General features: G+C 35.3%; 1 protein-coding gene across 1 annotated transcript in view; it reads right to left on the bottom strand.

The window, feature by feature from the left end:
* The window catches only part of TRPC5 (transient receptor potential cation channel subfamily C member 5), a 292,767-nt gene that overhangs the window by 167,007 nt on the left and 107,303 nt on the right, over window positions 1–18,457 (bottom strand). Inside the window, exon 3 of the mRNA XM_017502147.2 lies at window positions 7,634–7,774. The gene's annotated coding sequence lies outside the window, so the exon portion shown is untranslated. The remainder of the gene's footprint in view (window positions 1–7,633; window positions 7,775–18,457) is intronic.

Below are 18,457 nucleotides of genomic sequence, written 5' to 3'. Positions count from 1 at the left end.
TTTTTTTTTTTTTTTTTTTTTTAATCATATTTTAACAGGGACCTTGAATGAGCTGTCCAAAAAGTGGCTATAGTGGAAATTTTATGTAAAAGCACAGGGGTGAGCTGGTCATGGGAAAGTTATGGGGATGTCGATTTTGAGAGCATTTTGGCTTCTTTGAGATTATCACTTGGAGAACTAATTTAAATGTAGTGACACTATTCTTTCCCTGAAAGGTCCAGATCTTCAACTTCCTGCAAAGAACTCACTCCAAAGTCCATCTAGAATAACCCCCAGCCCAATGAAAAAGTCCCCTTGACAGTATCCTTGTTAGGCTAGTGTTCAGTTAATGAGTACCTCCACAGATGGAAAACCTTACCACTTCCTCACCTGCATGGTGAACACTGGCTTTCAGCAAATACTCTCCTATGTTCAGCTAAAATCACCTGCCTATAACTTTTATCCCCTGGCCCAAGTTCTGCTGTCTATGGCAGCATCAAGCAAAGCTCCCCTTTATTACACATGACAACTTTCAAATGTTTGATGTCAGCAATAATGTGTCCCTCTACCTATTCTCAGTTTCTTCAATCATTCTTATTAGATACTTTTTAGATTTTGGAGCATCCTACTGGTCTGCTTCTAGTTATACTTTGTTTCTCTTACAGCATAATGTTCAGAAGTGAACACAGTACTCTCACAATGGTCAAGCCAGCACTTATTATGCTGTGGCTTTTTTTTTTTTAACGTCATTCATTCATTCATTCAGCAATGCTTTGTTGAGGTCGTAGTGCTGCAACATCTTGGTTCAGGAAGGACTTTAAACAGTTCTATATAGTGATATATTTGCAGTATTTTGTTTTTCACGCATATAAATTTTGTGAATCTAATTATTTCATTAATTCATAAATAAGGTAAGACTCAGCACTTATTCTGTGTCAGATACTGTGTGTGCTAAATGTTTTGTATACATTATTTAAATTAATACTCACTTTTAGACAGTTACCACGATTATCTCCCATCTTACTGATAAGGAACCTGAAGCACAGAGAGGTTAAGTAATTTTTTAAGTTCCCACAGCTAGTAAGTGGTGGAAATGGGATTGGAGTCAAGCTTCTAGCTCCAGAGTCTACATTCCTGACTACTTCAATGAAGGCAGATTCTTTTGCATGTTCCACAAAATCTACGAAAGTGCCAGCAATAGTATATATTCAGTGTTTCAGCTCAATAAATGCTTGCTGTATACCTACTATTTGTCATGCTCAGAGCACTTAGTAGTAGGGAACACAATTATGCATATATAAATGACATTGTCCTTGCCGTCAAGCAACTCCAAGTCCAGAGGGGGAGACAAAAATGTAAAAAAGTTAAACATAGTACAAAGTGATAGGGATTCTAATCGATAGTAGGGGTACAAAGGAGAAAGTGTTCAACTTGAACTGTTGGAGGTAAGGAAAGGCATCACAGAGAAAGTAATATTTGAGGTGTGTCTTGAAGCGTTGATAGGAGTTTCCTGGATAGCAATGATATAGGGATGATCATTCTAGATTGTAGATACAGCACATGCTCAGATGTGGGCGTATAAAACACAATGGTATTTAAGAGCACAGTAGCCTTCTGTTCTTTAAACCTGTCAAACCTGTCAAGCATGTGATAACTTACGGTTCCTTATACTCTAGTTTGCTGCCTATAATCCTCTTCCATAAAGGTGCACAGTGTCCCTCCTTTTGTATAGTTTCAGAACAAATGTCCTCTCTTCAGTGAAACCTTTCAAGACCACTATTTCAAGCCCACACATATCATTCTCCATCTCATTATCCTAGTTTTTCTACAACATTTTTTTCAAGATAAGTTCTTTAAGAACTTATCATTACTTGAATTGACAATATTTTAATTTGTTTATTATTTTAACATTTGGCTCTCCCAACCCAAATGTAAACTCTATAATAGCCAGAACTTCATCGATCTTTTATTCCCAGTACCTGGCATATAGTAAGCTCCCAATAAATATGTATTGAATTATTACATGAAAGGGTGGTGGGGATAGAGATGGGAGAATGCTCTGTGGGCAGAGCCCTGCTTTTGTTTGTGAGATTAACCACATCCTCATGCAGTCATGACCTTGGGCAAGAAGCCCCTACTTCACCTGAAGGAATGAATCTTAATTAGTCTGAGGCTAAGTTATTAGGTTGGTGCAAAAGTAATTGCATTTTGTGAATGTACACATCTAAGAAATTAAAGACCTCCAAGAAGGAAAAACTGAAAGAAATTCCCACTGAGACATATTACAGTCAAACTGTCAAAAGCCAAATACAGAGAATCTTGAAATCAGTAAGGGAAGTGACTCATCATATGCAAGGGATGCTCAATAAAATTAACATCCAATTTATCTTCAGAAACTACACACAGAGATCAAAATTCAGTAAATGTAAAGTTCTAAAAAAAAATAAAAAATCTTCAGTCAAGAGTTCTATATCCTGCAAAATGATTTTTCTAAAATGAAGGCAAAACTAAGGCATTCTTAGACAAAAGCTGAGGAAGTTTGTTATTTACTGATCTGCCCAACAATAGATGCTAAAGGAGCCCTTGAAATTGGATTGCAATTTGAAGTCATAAGAAGAAATAAAGAACTGTCATAAATGTAACTACATAGCTAAATTTAAAAGCCAGTATTATTTTACTTCTGATTTGTAAGCCCTATTTTTTTCTATATGATTTAAAAGACAAATGCATTGGTTTCATACATTTGCCTCTTAAATCATATAGAAAAAAATATGAATCTATGTTAGTGGACACATATGATATAAAAAAGTTGTGACAATAACAACACAAAGGAAAAGAGAGGCATAGGAACAGTTATTTATACTATTAAAGCTAAGTTGTTATTAATTCAAGCCAGTTTACTATATATTTAAGATGTTAATTTTAACCTCCATGGTAGCCACTAAGAAAATAGGAAATATCTAGAAAAGGAAATGAGAAATGAATTAAAATGTATATTACAAAAAGTCAACTAAACACAAAAGAAGGTAGTAATGAAGGAACTGAGTAACAAAATATATGTGACATATAGAAAACAAATGGCAAAATGGCAGAAGCAATTCCAGTAATTACAATTCAAAGGATTTGGGTGAGGGCAATGGGACATAATCATGTCACATTTGGATATGTTGGTGTTTGAGGTTTTCTTTGGGGTGGAGGACATCAGGAGGAGATATCCATTCAGCATCTGAAGCTTATCATTGAGAGCTAGTAATATAAAATTGGGACTCAACAGCATATTGATCAAAGGTTCTCAACCCTGGCTACATATTAAATGCCGTTTTACAAATATCCATGCTTAGGACACCCTTCTTCTCCACACTGACATTTTAAAGCAGCTCCCCAGGTGAATCTAACATGCAGCCAGGATGAAATGTCATATTATAAGTGGTAACTGGAACTGTTAGGAGTTAATATGATCAGGAGGGAGAGTGCAAAGAGATCAGGGGAACTGGAAAGGAAATTTACTTAGGAAATTTACATACTACTTAGGATGGTAGTCTAGTACACTGTCTAGTACGGTAGCCACTAACCACATGTGGCTATTTAAATAAAATGAAATAAAATAAATTCAATTCCTCAGTTGCATCAGCCACATTTTAAGGACTCAGTGGCTACATGTGGCTCATGGTTACTGTATTGGAAAGTATATACATAAAAGATTTTCATCATTGTAGAAAGTTTTATTGGATACTGCCAAATGACCCAAATTTCTCTTCTGTGTCTGAAATGACTATAATACAGGGGACTCTTTCAATTTTAAGGTTAAAATTGTAGTATCTATATTAAAATTTTGGTACTTTCATTTGCATAATATATTTTCATGGCGATGGACATGTGTGTTTTTATTTTTGTAAGCTTTTTCTTCTACTTCTCTCCAATGTCCAGGGGAGGTTTATATAATCACTGACATCTAGACTAAATAAAGGTATTTTATTTTCCCTTAGATGAAGACATGTGTAAAATTTATATACACATGTCACTCAGCTGTATGGGGGATTTTATTTCCCTCAAGTCAATCAGCTGCATGGGGAATTTTAAATCTGTTGCTCAACACTCGTTGTCACCTTGTCTGCATGATGTTACTTGAGGTAGTCAAGGTAAAAGCAGAATGGAATGACACTGGAACAGCAAATAATAAGCAGTGAAATTAGTTAAAAGTCTGTGTTTGATTACTAGTCTCGGATTGGCTTTAATCCCAGATCCCACAGACCATCAAAAATGAGCTTGTCCCATTTCCATTGCCCCTTTATGTGACAATGTTCACACAAGAGCTTATTGGCCAAATTTCCTTAAATGGGGCAAAGGGACTACTTTACAAAATTTTTAAAAAATGATAATAGTTAGGGAATCTGAGTCAATGGTACATGGGAGTTCTTTGTACTAATTTTATAACTTTTCTATGTCTCTGAAATTATCTCAAAATTGCAAACAATTACTTAAGCCAGCAAATCATGAATACATAAAATCAAACTATATAGCTTAAAATAAAGGAATCTTTAATGTCTTCTTCCCCCATGCATTTTAAAATGAACTCATCCTTAATACACATTTTTCTACCCAGTTTTCTTAATATTGTATAGGAATTTTTCATACATAATTATCTGTAATAACACTCTTTTCATATACTGCCCTTCCCACCACCAATTTCTCGTGTGGGGAAGTCGCTCTGACAGGTGAAATTGAGACAGTATGCTTTCTACCATCATGTGTTAAAATACCGTACTAAAATGGCTACATAATATTTCATTGGGTCATGTCAGGTATACCTCAATGTATTTAACTAGTCTCCAGCTTGGGAATGTTTAAGGTTTCTTCCCTTGATCTACATTGTTGTAAATGAAGCTGAGATAGATATTTCTGTACATAAAGATCTTCACATATATCCAGGTTATTTGCTCAGTATAGCTTCCTAGAAGTTACTGGCCCAAAACCTGGAACCATTTTTAAAGCTCTCAATACGTACTGCTGAACTTCTTTCTAAATTATTTTATTAGTTTACCAGCAGTGGCTTCCTAAGGGGAAAGAAAACATATCAGAAATCTGAGGAAACAATCAACAGTTGACTGGATTTAAAAAATGTGGAATAGTATGCAGCCATAAAAAGAAAGAAATCATGTCCTTTGCAGCAACATGGGGGGCACTGCAGGCCATTATTCTAAATGAACTAACTCAGAAACAGAAAACCATACCATATGTTCTCACTTATAAGTGAGAATGAAAAAATCGGTACACATGAACATAAAGATGGAAATAATAGACACTGGGAACTCCAGAAGGGAAGATGACAGAAGGAGAATGAGGGTTGAAAAAATACCTGCCAGGCAGGGTTCACTATTTGGATAATGGGTATACTAGAAGCCCATTCCCCATCAGTATGCAATATACTCATATAACAAACGAGCACATGTATCTCCAAATCTAAAATAAATAAATAAAATAGAAATCCCAGGAAACAGATGTGAACCTCAGTTTCTTCATGCACAATGTATAATTTATGATCCAAAGTCCCTTCTCCCTCATACATTCTTAAGATTCCCTGAATCTGTAATAAATGAATAAGGTGTCATGAATGAAGCACATTTAAGATGTTCCAACAGATGATACTTTCATCTTGTGAGAAAGATTGAGGAACCTTTCAACTGATGGTCTGCAGATGTGGTAAAAATAGCAAGAGAACTCAAATTCGAAATGGAGCCTGAAGATGTGAATGAATTGTTGCAATCTCATAAAACTTTGATGGATGAAGCGTTGCTTCTTATGGATGAGCAAACAAAGTGGTTTCTTGAGATGGAATATATTCCTGGTGAAGAGGCTGTGAAACATTGTTGAAATGACAACAAAAGATTTAGCATATTACATAAACTTAGTTGATAAAACAGTGGCAGGGTTTGAGAGGATTGATTCCAATACCGAAAGAAGATTTACTGCAGGTAAAATGCTATCAAACAGCATTACATGCTACAGAGAAATCTTTTATAAAAGGAAGAGTCAATCGATGTGGCAAACTTCATTGTTGTCTTATTTTAAGAAATTGCCACAGCCACTCCAACCTTCAGCAACTACCACCCTTATCAGTCAGCCTGATCAGTCACCAGTCAGCAACATTGTGGCAGGACCCTCCACAAGCAAAAAGATTATGACTCACTGAAGACTCAGATACTCGTTAGCATTTTTTAGCAATAAAGTATTTTAAAATTGAGGTTTGTATATTGTTCTTTAAACATAATGTTACTGCATACTTAATGGGCTAGAATATAGTGTAGACATACATTTTATATGCACTGGGAGATGAAAATGTTTGACTTGCAGCATTCACTTTATTGCAATGGTCTGGAACTGAACCTTCAATATCTCTGAGGATGCTTGTATAAGCATTTGAACATCCCTCTGTTTCAGGGCAGGACTTTGTTAAGTGAGTTCCAAATTTATCTGCTTTTTTTTTCCCAGTTATATAAATGCATGGAGGATATGAATGTCTTGAGCATTGCTGGCACTAAATGAAATTGTAAAGATCAGTGTTAGCTGAAGTTATTGGGTGGTGGTTAGGAAAGGTATATGGAAGAGGTAGAAATTGAGCTGATTTTTAGAGGCTGGTTAGGATTTAGACAGATGTAGGAGTAGAGAGAAAAATTCTGTTATATGTGGGGTGGGGATGGAAGTCAAGGGTGAGAATTGGTACTATCTTGAATAGGACGGTATTTAGGAAAAGGGGGAAGAAAGCAGGAATACGTAAGCTGGACCTACTTGTTGGAGGATATTGAACATCTGGTTGAGAAGCTATGACTTGATCTTACAGGCATTAAAGAGACACTCTAGGTTCTTAAAGAAGTGATCAAGAAAGCTGTATGTTATAAGGTGACTCCTATGGCTGTGTCAATGGTGACCTAGAGTAGGAGAGAATGGGACTGTGTCATAAGTTAATAGATTCTATCTAAAATGGTGGCAGTCTTAATGGAGAAGAAGAGAATTGTAGAGTTATTGCAAAGGAAGAGGAAAAAAGCCTTGGTAATGAATCTAGAGAATGAAGCATAGGGGGAACCTCTAAATCATATCCAGTTTTAAGCCTTGGTGACTGGAAGAGTTATAGTGCTGCTATCTGTGTGGCTGAGAAAGGCCATTCACTAGGCTGATTACTGGGGCCCTGATATTTCCAGGAGAATCTGAGTTCCTGTCAAATAGATTCTATTTCTTCATGACTTCCACTATTCTTCAGAGATGCTTAATTTGCTTTTTTGGTTTTCATTTGGCAGAAACTTTTAACGTTTTAACTTTGTTTCTCTGCCCCCGGAGAGTTCTGCCAAATAATGATCTTAAATGCTTAAATGCACTCAAGAAGTTCTGCTGAGTACTCCTTTATACTGCAATCACCTTCAGTGTGACTATCTCATAAATTTCTCATTTTGCATATTGGGTGCTCTAAAATCAGGTCAACCTTATTGTTACCCAGAGAGTTTTACTTTTGTACAAGGTCATGTTTCCTGCAAAGCTGGTTAATTCTGCACATTCCTGCCTGCACCAACATATATTAACACTTAAAATATTACAGTAGAACATCTTCAAAATAAATGAGAAAAGCTTATGAGGGAACTTATATGGAAATAATGGTACATACCTCTATTTGTAAATTGGTGCAGTTTAAAAATATTGTCCTGGGAATTAGGAGACGTGGATTGTAGTCCCAGCTCTGCCACTAATTTGAAATATGAACTTAGGCAAGTCACATTACCACTTCTTTATGTCTTCATTTCCTTTTCTGAAAAATGAGGGGGAAAGACAAGGTGATTATTATCGATGTCAGCCCTAACATCAACTATTTATTAACACGATAAGTGTTTGCAAAGTATTACCAACAATTATGGTACTTAGTGACTACTGGGTTAGATATAGCACCAAGTGAGGACACATTTATCAGTTAGCTATTTCTTTATTCTAGGAAGACAGGCAAATGGGATGATTCAGGCTAAAAGAAATGAGGTTTGAGATTCAGTTATCAGTTTAGGCTCTTTTATAGATAAACTAGATAATCCAGATAGAATCTCAATTCACTTTGACACTGAGGCGGGGGCAAGTTAGGATTGTAAACCTGTATTCCAAAGGTAGTACATCTTGACTCAGAGATGGAGTTGGTCTGATTTTCTGAGATCTATGACTGCAGCCTCTTGAGTACTGTTTCCCAGAAATAACAATCATACTACTCAAAGCCATCTTAATGAATCGTTGTGATCAGTGTGATTTTTATCTTAAGGGAAACCAGCCCGAGATCTTTCCTCTAATAGGAATTCTGAGGAGTATGTTGTTATAAGAGGTTTTCCTCTATTGTGTCCCTTCCAAAAATTAAGACTATTCCCAGAGTCTCTCTATTGCCTACTAATGATTGCTTATGATTCTATCATTCATAACTTAACCTAAGCATTTCAGAAATCTGGATGAAAGATCATCTGGAATTCAGGATGCTCTCTGTGGGCCCTATAAAATATTGCTGTAAGTTTAATTTATTTAGGCATATAATCTAGTTCTTCAATATCTGCTGAGCCCCCAAGTAAATGAAGGAGCATACTAACACATATAATATCTCTGCTCAACAAGTTTTTCATATTCTGACTCAATTTAGTCCTCTTTCTCTCATGCTGTCTATTCTCCCACATACCCATTGCATCTACCTTGCTCTGTGGATTAAATACTCATGTGAAATGTGTCCTTCTTGGCTGCCAACTTTGGCTTCATTTAAATGTTCTGCCTCTCTGACTGCCTCAGGTTACAATTACCCCATCTTGTATCTTTTGCCCTTTGGCCACCATGTTCCCTTTAAGCTCAAGAGATGATTCTTCCCTTGGGCCCTTTACCAAGTTGGACCATGCTTACAATCCTTTTTAGTGACAGAGACCTTCCCCACTTTAGGTTTCTTCTTGCCTTAGAAAAATTCAGAAATCCGAAGAAGGTACCCTTCAAATTCCAACAGCTGTGTAGATAGGGGGAAAGTCAATTCTGTTCATTTCCTTCTAGAGTTTTCCAGTCTAAATTACTCTTAATCGACTCCACCTACAGTAGGCATTAAGAGGTTGCCTAGGGTTTGGGGTTAGGAAGAAAACTTTGCTAGGCGAGTGTGGGGCACAGGAAAGAGTGATACAAAATTTTTATAGGAGCAAGGTGTCAGCAGTGTTCTGCCCCTGGGAACTCAGTGTAGTTGATTGGGAATTTGCACTTCCTGCTTGCTGCATGGGTCTAACAGCTTTGTACAGGAATTGCTAATTATGGTTAGAGGGGCTTGGTCTGGTTCTTAGCACTCTCCTTCCTCAAAGATCTGGCTCTTAGCACTCCCCTTTCTCAAAGGTTGTATGTATTCCACATATTTACAGTTAGATTCTCAAATACCACCCATTTCTAATTTCATTTTTAAATCTTGAAAAAAATATATTATCTTGAACTTGTCAAAAATGACAATTTCCTCACAAACCCCATTGTCTTTAGAAAAGTATTCTTCCTAATTTTCCGCTGGTTTCTCATTATGGTCTTCCTTTTCTTTACTTACATAAGCTGCTGAACATTTCTAGCTTTTTAATATTTTGGCATGGCTACTGTTGTAAAGGTATTTTAAACTTCTGAGGTCTATAGATGGCCTTCTTATCTTTATCTTCTTCCAGTTTTTCCCCCAACATCAGAATGTTGTCCTGGATATGAGCAAGATAAAATGGTTAGCAGCTCATGTGACCTTCGCTGTTAGTGGGTAGTCAGGCCAAGCTAGGAGGAGACACCAGCTATTTTCTTAGTATGTAAAAACTCAGTCCTATATATGTATATATTGGGGCTGACTTTCTGAAAGTCAACGAAAAAGGCACTTTTTAATTGGAGAATTGCAGCTTTCTCTTTTTAATTTCCCTCCTACATCTATTTCCACTGCCTCTGCCAAGTACATAGCCTATGAGCCAATGATGCAAGGTCTTGTTCTTACTTAGCTATCTACTATCCATAAAGGTAATAGCCGATTAAAATGCTTAAAGTATTACTACTCACAGGAAATACCTTGCCATTTTAATAGAGTATTCTTAGAAATTGAAAAGAGTTCAAGATCTGTAGTAATGAATTTTTAATGCTGGAATTCTGAGAATAATATTTTTCCTCTGGAGAGAGAAAAGTGGTCAAATGCTTGCTTTTTGTATTTTTTAGAGTAGCTTAATTCCCTTAGTGAGCAGGGAGCATGCACCATGTCCCTAGGTGGATGAATTCTTCTTCTTGCATACAGGCTTATAGTGATGTTTCCACAGTGATTCTAATTTCCAGAGATAGAAGCAGTAGTGTACTGCAGATTGCTCATACTATCTCACAAGAACAGATCGTTAAATTTCTGAAATTATTGTCAGCTGTTTTTCTATACAATTATTAAAAATTAAATTATTTCAACTTACAATTAAATAAATTGCATTAAAACAAAGTAATACTGAGAACAAAGTAATTTCCTATTTATTTTACTTCATTTATAGGAGAATCTGTGCTCCTGAGGTTATTTGTATCTATTTTATTACATATGTAGAAATATTACATATGCTGTTAACTTGAAATTGGCCATAGTGGGAGTATATATACAATATACATTGGCAAATGCTACAAATTAGTGCTAGATTTATTGTTTTGTTGACAGTCTAGGATTAAAGAAGTGATGGGGAAAATAATGCATATTAAACTTGAAAGTGTGTCATGGAGGGGATTTTCACTTCTAGCTAAAATAGAGTAACAGGGACTAAATTTAACCTCTTACTTGAAACAACTAAAAAATAAAAGAAAATATGTAACACAGTGATTATCAGGACATAGGGTATTAGCCAATGAAAAGCAGTGGTCTCTGAGAGATGAATAAGAGTGCCAAGACCATTCAGTGTGGTTAAAATAGTGTCTTTAAAGAAATGTTGCTGAGATAACTGGTTATCCATATGCAAAATTACAAGAACTACATCAAAATGAATCAAAGATTTAAGTGTAAGAGCTAAAAACCATGAAACTCTTAGAATAAAACATGAGAGTAAATCTACATGACCTTGGATTTGGTGAAAGATTGTTGCACAGTAACAAAGGTAAAAATAGACAAATTAGGCTTTATCAAAATTGAAAACTTCTATGTTTCAAAGGACCCTACCAATAAAGTGAAAAGACAACCCACAGAATGAAAGAAAATATTTGAAAGAAAGTCATATATCTGATAAGGTATTTATATGTAGAACACATATAGAACTGTTACAACTCAATAATAAAGACAACCTAATTTAAAACTGAGCAAAGAATTCAAATACTCATTTCTCCAATGAATATAGATATACAAATGACCAATAAGAACATAAAAAGATGTTCAACATCATTAGTCTTTAGGCAAATGCAAATTAAGGAGAAGCTACTTTACACCCATTAGGATGGCTATAATAAAAAATATTAGAAAATAACAAGTATTGATGAGAATGTGAAGAAACCAGAACCCTCGTATACAGTTGTTGACGATAAAATGGAGCATTCACTTTGGAAAACAGTCTGACAGTTCCTCAAATGGTTAACTAGAGTTAAAATATGATCCAACAATTCCAGTCTTAGGTATACACTCAAGGAAAATGAAAACATATGTTTATGTAAAAACACACACACATGTTTATAGCAGCATTATTCATCATAGCTAAAAGTTAGAAACAACCCACATGTCCATCAACTGATAAGCAGATAAACAAAGTGCAGTATATCTGTACTATATTATTTTTCCATAAAAGAAATGAAATACAGATATATGTAACAACATGAATGAATGTTGAGAACATCAGGTTAAGTGAAAGAACCCAGTCACAAAAAAAGCACATAATATATGAACCCATTTTAGTGAAATGTTTAGAATAGGCAAATCTATACAGACAGAAGGTAGATTATTGGTTGCTTAGGTCTGAGGGAGATAAAGGACTTGACACGTGATAGGTGAAGGCTATATGGTTGCTTTTTGAGGTGAAGAAAATGTTCTAAAATTTGCTATTGCATATATCTGTGAATATACTACAAGACACTAAATTGTATACACTTTAGCAGGCACTTTACATGTATTCACCTTAGCAAGCACTTTACATGTGAATTACACCTCAATTAAAACTGTTAAAAGATATAAGGTAAGCAGAAATATTAAATATTTTTTTAAAAGGACCTAAATTGAACTTTTAGAGATGAGAAGAACAATCTCTAAAGCTAGTAGTGTACTACATCAGATTGATGGTGACAATGAAGAAGAAACATTTGAATACATAGCAATAAAGATATCAAAAGTAAAGCAAACAGAAGCAAAAGAACATAATATCAGCAATCTAGGACAACTTCATAGAGGCATCATATGTGTAATTGGATCCACCATGGGAGAAGAGTAAAAGGGGTTGACAAAGAAGGTATTTGAAAAGTAGTGCTTGAAATACCTTTTAAATTTGATGAAAAACAACCCCATTCAAAAGTGGGTGAAGGATATGAACAGACACTTTTCAAAAGAAGACATATATGAGGCCATCAAACATATGAAAAAATACTCATCATCACTGATCATTAGACAAATGCAAATCAAAACCACACTGAGATATCATCTCATGCCAGTTAGAATGGCGATCATTAAAAAATCTGGAGACAACAGATGCTAGAGAGGATGTGGAGAAATAGGAACACTTTTACACTGTTAGTGGGAGTGTAAATTAGTTTAACCATTGTGCAAGAAAGTGTGGCAATTTCTCAAGGATCTAGAAATAGAAATTCCATTTGACCCAGCAATCCCACTATTGGGTATATACCCAAGGAACTATAAATCGTTCTACTATAGAGACACATGCACACATATGTTCATTGCAGCCCTGTGTATAATAGCAAAGACGTGGAACCAACCCAAATGCCCATCAATGACAGACTGGACAAAGAAAATGTGGTACATATACACCATGGAATACTACGCAGCCATAAAAAACGATGAGTTCGTGTCCTTTGTAGGGACTTGGATGAATCTGGAAACCATCATTCTAAGCAAACTGACCCAAGAACAGAAAACCAAGCACCATATGTTCTCACTCATAGGTGGGTGTTGAACAACGAGAACATGTGGACTCAGGGAGAGGAGCATCACACACAGGGGACAGTTGGGGCGCGTAGGGAAGAGACAATGGGGGATGGGGAGGGAGGGGAGGGTGGGGAGGGATAACAAGGAGAGAAATGCCAGATATAGTATGCACCTAAAGTAAAATAAATAAATTTACAAAAAATAAAAATAAAATAAAATATGTTGAGCAGCACAGTAACTATTAAAAGTAGCACGGCTTTCAAACAGAAAAAAAAGATAAAATAAAAAATAAAAAAAATTTGATGAAAAGTATATACTTATCAATGCAAGAACATCAAGTACAAGAAACATAAAGAAAATTATGCAATGACACATCATAATCAAATTGTTTAAAATTACTTACAAAGAGAAATTTCTAAGAGGAGTAAGAGAAACAAACATATTAAGTTCAGAGGAACAGGGATAAGGTTGACAGCAAATTTTTCCTCAGTAGTAATGCAACAAGAATAAAATGAGGTGGTATCTTTAAAGTACTAAGAGAAGTAGAAAGTTGACTTAGGATCCTATATGTGGAAAAATCTTTCAAAAATAAAAGTGAAATAAAAAATGTTTGGACTACAAAATCTGAAAGATTTCATTAACAGCAGTCCATGGCATGAGAACTATTAAAGGAAGTCCTTAAGGCAAAAAGAAAACAATATAAGATGGAAATGTGGATCTACACAAAGCAATAATGAGCAATAAACTTGGAAACGACATAGGTATATAAACAAGATTTTTTTTTTCTCATTTAAGTGTGTTTAATGGATTTTTAAGCAAACATCTTAACAATATATTGTGGGGTTATAACATATAAAAGTAAAACCTTTGACATGAATAGCACAAAGACTGGGATTGGAAAATGGAAGGAAACTGTTGTAAGTTTTCTATACTAAACTTGAAGATATGTAGCTTCACCCTAAGGTAGATTTTGGTAAATTTAAAATGTGTACTGTAAGCCCTAGGGCAAATACCAAAATAATAAAACAAATAGTTGGAGATAATGAGGGAACCAAAGAGATAAAATAGCATGATGAAAAAATAGTTCAGAAAGAGATAAAAAATACAACAAAGAACAGATGGGGCAAATAGAGAAAAAAATATCAAGATGATAGATTTAAACCTAACATGTTAGTGATCACATTAAAAGTGTATGTTCTAAATTGCCCTGGCAGACATTGTCAGATTAGATATAAAAGGAAGTCCTAACCATATACTACCTACAGTACAGTTACTTAAAAATATAAAATTGGTTAAAATTAAAATAATGGTAAAGATATACCACGCTGACATTAATCAAAAGAAGGGTAGAGCGGGTATATTAATATCATACAAAGTAGATTTTGGAATAAAGAACATAACCAGGGATAAAGAAGTTCATTTCATAATGATAAATGGTTTAATTCATCAGGAGGACGTAATAATGTTAAATAGCACAATCAGTCAACGTGACCTAATTGATATTTATGGAATGCTCCACTCAAGAACAGCAGAGTACACATTCTTTATAAGTTCACATGGAACATTTACAAGCTAGACTGTATTCTGGGTCATAAAAATCATTACATATTTTAAGGATTTAAATTAAACAAAAAGTATTTTCTTACCAAAATAAAGTTAAATTGGAAATTAAAAAGATACTTAAGAAAGCCCCAATATTTGGAAGCTAAATAACACAACTCTAAAACACTCGCGTCAAAAAATCAAAAAGAAAATTAAACATTATTATAAGATGAACAAAAATAATAACTATAAGATGCTGCTAAAACAATATTTAGGGGGATATCAAAGCAGTAAACACCAATACTATATGAAAATTAAGTTATCAAAACTTCCTCTTTAAAATACTAGAGAGAGAAGAGTATACGAAACCCAAAGAAAGCAGAAAAAAGGAACTGCTAAAGAACTGTAGAACTCAATAAAGTAGAAAACTGAAAAACAATCCATGTAAACAAAATTTTGTTTCTTGAGAAGATAACATGGATTAACCACTGGCTAGAACAATTAGGAAAAATGAATGAAGACCAAAATTACCAAATATCAGCAATCACTACAGATTCTACACATTTAAAAATAATGATAAAGGAAGATTAAGACCTACTTTATGCCAATAAATTTGAAAATTTATATGAAATGAGCAAATTCTTTTAAGGCACAAGCTAATTAAAATTCATCCAAGAGGAAGTAGGTAACCTCAACATTTTAAAGAAACAGATGTTTTAGTTAAAAATTTTTCTTTAAAAAAAATCCTTCAGACGCAGATGGCCTCTCTGATGAATTCTACTGTATGGAAATTATAAACAATAGCTCCATGAAAATTGAGGTATAGGGGATACTTATCACTTATTTTGCAAGGTCAGGATAATCTTGACACCAAGTCCTGACAAGATATAAGAAGAAAAGAAAACTACAATATCTCTTGTGAACATCGATGCAACAATTCTAAAGAAAATTTCAACAAGTTGAATTCAACAGTACATAAAAAGATAATACATCATGAACAAAATCAGCAATGGTAGGTAGACTTAATATTTACTTATTTATTAATCTTTAAGTTCTGGGGTACATGTGCAGATTGTGCAGGTTGGTTACATACATATACATGTGCCATGGTAGTAGTTTGCTGCATCCATCACCCGTCAACTACATTAGGTATTTCTCCTAATGCTGTCCTTCCCCAATCCCCCAACCCCCTGCTATTCCTCCCATAGCCCCCCATTCCCAGGCCCCAGTGTGTGATGTTCCCCTACCTGTGCCCATGTGTTCTCATTGTTCAACACCCACTTATGAGTGAGAACATGCAGTGTTTGGTTTTCTGTTCTTGTGTCAGTTTGCTGAGAATGATGGTTTCCAGCTTCATCCATGCCCCTGCAAAGGACATGAACTCATCCTTTGTTATGGCTACATAGTATTCTATGGTTTATATGTGCCACATCTTCTTTATGCAGTCTATCATTGATGGGCATTTGGGTTGGTTCCAAGTCTTCACTATTGTGAACAGTGCCACAATAAAGATACGTGTGCATGTGTCTTTATAACAGAATGATTTATAATCCTTTGGGTATATACCCAGTAATCGGATTGCTGGGTCAAATGGTATTTCTATTTCTAGATCCTTGAGGAATCACACACTGTATTCCACAATGGTTGAATTAATTTGCACTCCCACCAACGTGTAAAAGCGTTCCTATTTCTCCACATCCTCTGCAACATCTGTTGTCTCCTGTTTTTTAATGATTGCCATTCTAACTGATGTGAAGTGATATCTCAATGTGGTTTTGACTGCATTTCTCTAATGACCAGTGATGATGAGCTTTTTTTCATGTTTGTTGGCTGCATAAATGTCTTCTTTTGAAAAGTGTCTGTTCACATCCTTTGCCCACTTTTTGATGGGGTTGTTTATTTCCCTTGTAAATTTGTTTAAGTTCTCCATAGATGGGCAGGTTACAAAATTTTTTTCCCATTTTGTTGGTTGCCAATTCACTGTGATGATTGTTTCTTTTCCTGTGCAGAAGCTCTTAAGTTTAATTAGATCCCACTTGTCTATTTTGGCTTTTGTTGCCATTGCTTTTGGTGTTTTAGTCATGACGTCCTTGCCCATGCCTGTGTCCTGGATGGTATTGCCTAGGTTTTCTTACAAAGTTTTTATGGTGTTAGGCCTCATGTTTAAATCTTTAATCCATATAGAGTTAATTTTTGTATAAGGTGTAAGGAAGGGATCCATTTTCAGCTTTCTGCACATGGCTAGCCAGTTTTCCCAACACCATTTATTAAATAGGGAATCCTTTCCCCATTGCTTGTTTTTGTCAGGTTTGTCAAAGATCAGATGGTTGTAGTTGTGTGGTGTTCCTTCTGCGGCCTCTGTTCTGTTCCATTGGTCTATATCTCTGTTTTGGTATGAGTACCATGCTGTTTTGATTATAGTAGCCTTGTAATATAGTTTGTTGCTACAAAGAGAATAAAATACCTAGGAATACAACAAACAAGGGATGTGAAAGACCTCTTCAAGGGGAACTACAAACCACTGCCCAAGGAAATAAGAGAGGACACAAACAGATGATAAATCATTCCATGCTCATGGTTAGGAAGTATCAATATCATGAAAATGGCCATATTGCCTAAAGGAATTTATAGATTCGATGCTATCCCCATCAAGCTACCAATGACTTTCTTCACAGAATTGAAAAAAAAAACACTTTAAAATTCATATGGAACCAAAAAAGCCTGCATAGCCAAGACAATCCTAAGAAAAACAAAAACAAAACAAAACAAAACAAACAAACAAACAAAAAAACAAAGCTGGAGGCATCATGCTACCTGGGCTTAATATTTAAAAGTCAATCAGGATAAATCATTATATTAGCAAACTAAAATTGGAAACCTTTATTAAAATCTTAACAGACTCAGGAAATGCATTTAACAAATTCAAAATGCTTTCATGGTTAAAAAACAAATAAACAAACAAAAAAAACAACTCATAAAACTAAAATAGAAGGGAACTTCCTAAATCTAATGAAGGACATCTCCAAAAAAGTCACAGCTAGAAGTGACATTAGCAATATGGCAGAGTGGGAGATCAGTGAACTAAAATGGCACTGGGACAAGAAGGTGATTATTGTGGAAATAATTTAATTGTACATTTTAAAATAACTAAAAGGGTATAATTGGATTGTTTGTAACACAAAGAATAAATGCTTCAGGTGATGGATACCCCATTTACTGGGATGTGATTATTACACAATGCAAGTCTGTATCAAAATATCTCTTGTAATCCATTAATATATATACCTACTATATACCCACAACAATTTTAAAAAATTAAATAGCACTGGGAGATCTCAGGAATCCAAGAAGCTGAAGCAACACAGTGAAGCCAATAACAACAATAACAAATACAAACAAAACAAAACCCAGAGAATACCCACACAGAAAGGGTTGGAAGAACAGTCTCATTAAGCCTGCATCATCCCATCCCCAAGGCTGACAGCAGAGGTATCAGTGCCTAGAGGGATTTCCTTAGCCTGCAAGTTCACCTGTTGGGGAAAAAAGGAGGGCAGGCTGAGTGACCATCTTCCCCAGCCTTCTGAGGCATTGTCTAAATGATCTACTTCAGTTTTATCTCACACAGAATACTGGGGATATTAACATAGCTAAGATATCAGGAGACCAATAGGAAGAAAAGAAGCGTGGGAGTTATCACTATCAGCCATGTGGCAGGAGCCACCATGATACCAAATGGCCAGCTCTGCAGAAGACATTCAGCTATTCCAAAGGCTAAGGATGAAGAATCATTTGAGCCCAGGAAGCAGAGGTTGCCGTGAGCTGAGGTCATGCCACTGCACGCCAGCC

Source organism: Cebus imitator, unplaced genomic scaffold, assembly GCF_001604975.1.
Source record: "Cebus imitator isolate Cc_AM_T3 unplaced genomic scaffold, Cebus_imitator-1.0 Scaffold292, whole genome shotgun sequence".
NCBI lineage: Eukaryota > Metazoa > Chordata > Mammalia > Primates > Cebidae > Cebus > Cebus imitator.
Note: the sequence above shows the minus strand (reverse complement) of the source record. Positions and strands in the feature narration are given on the sequence as shown.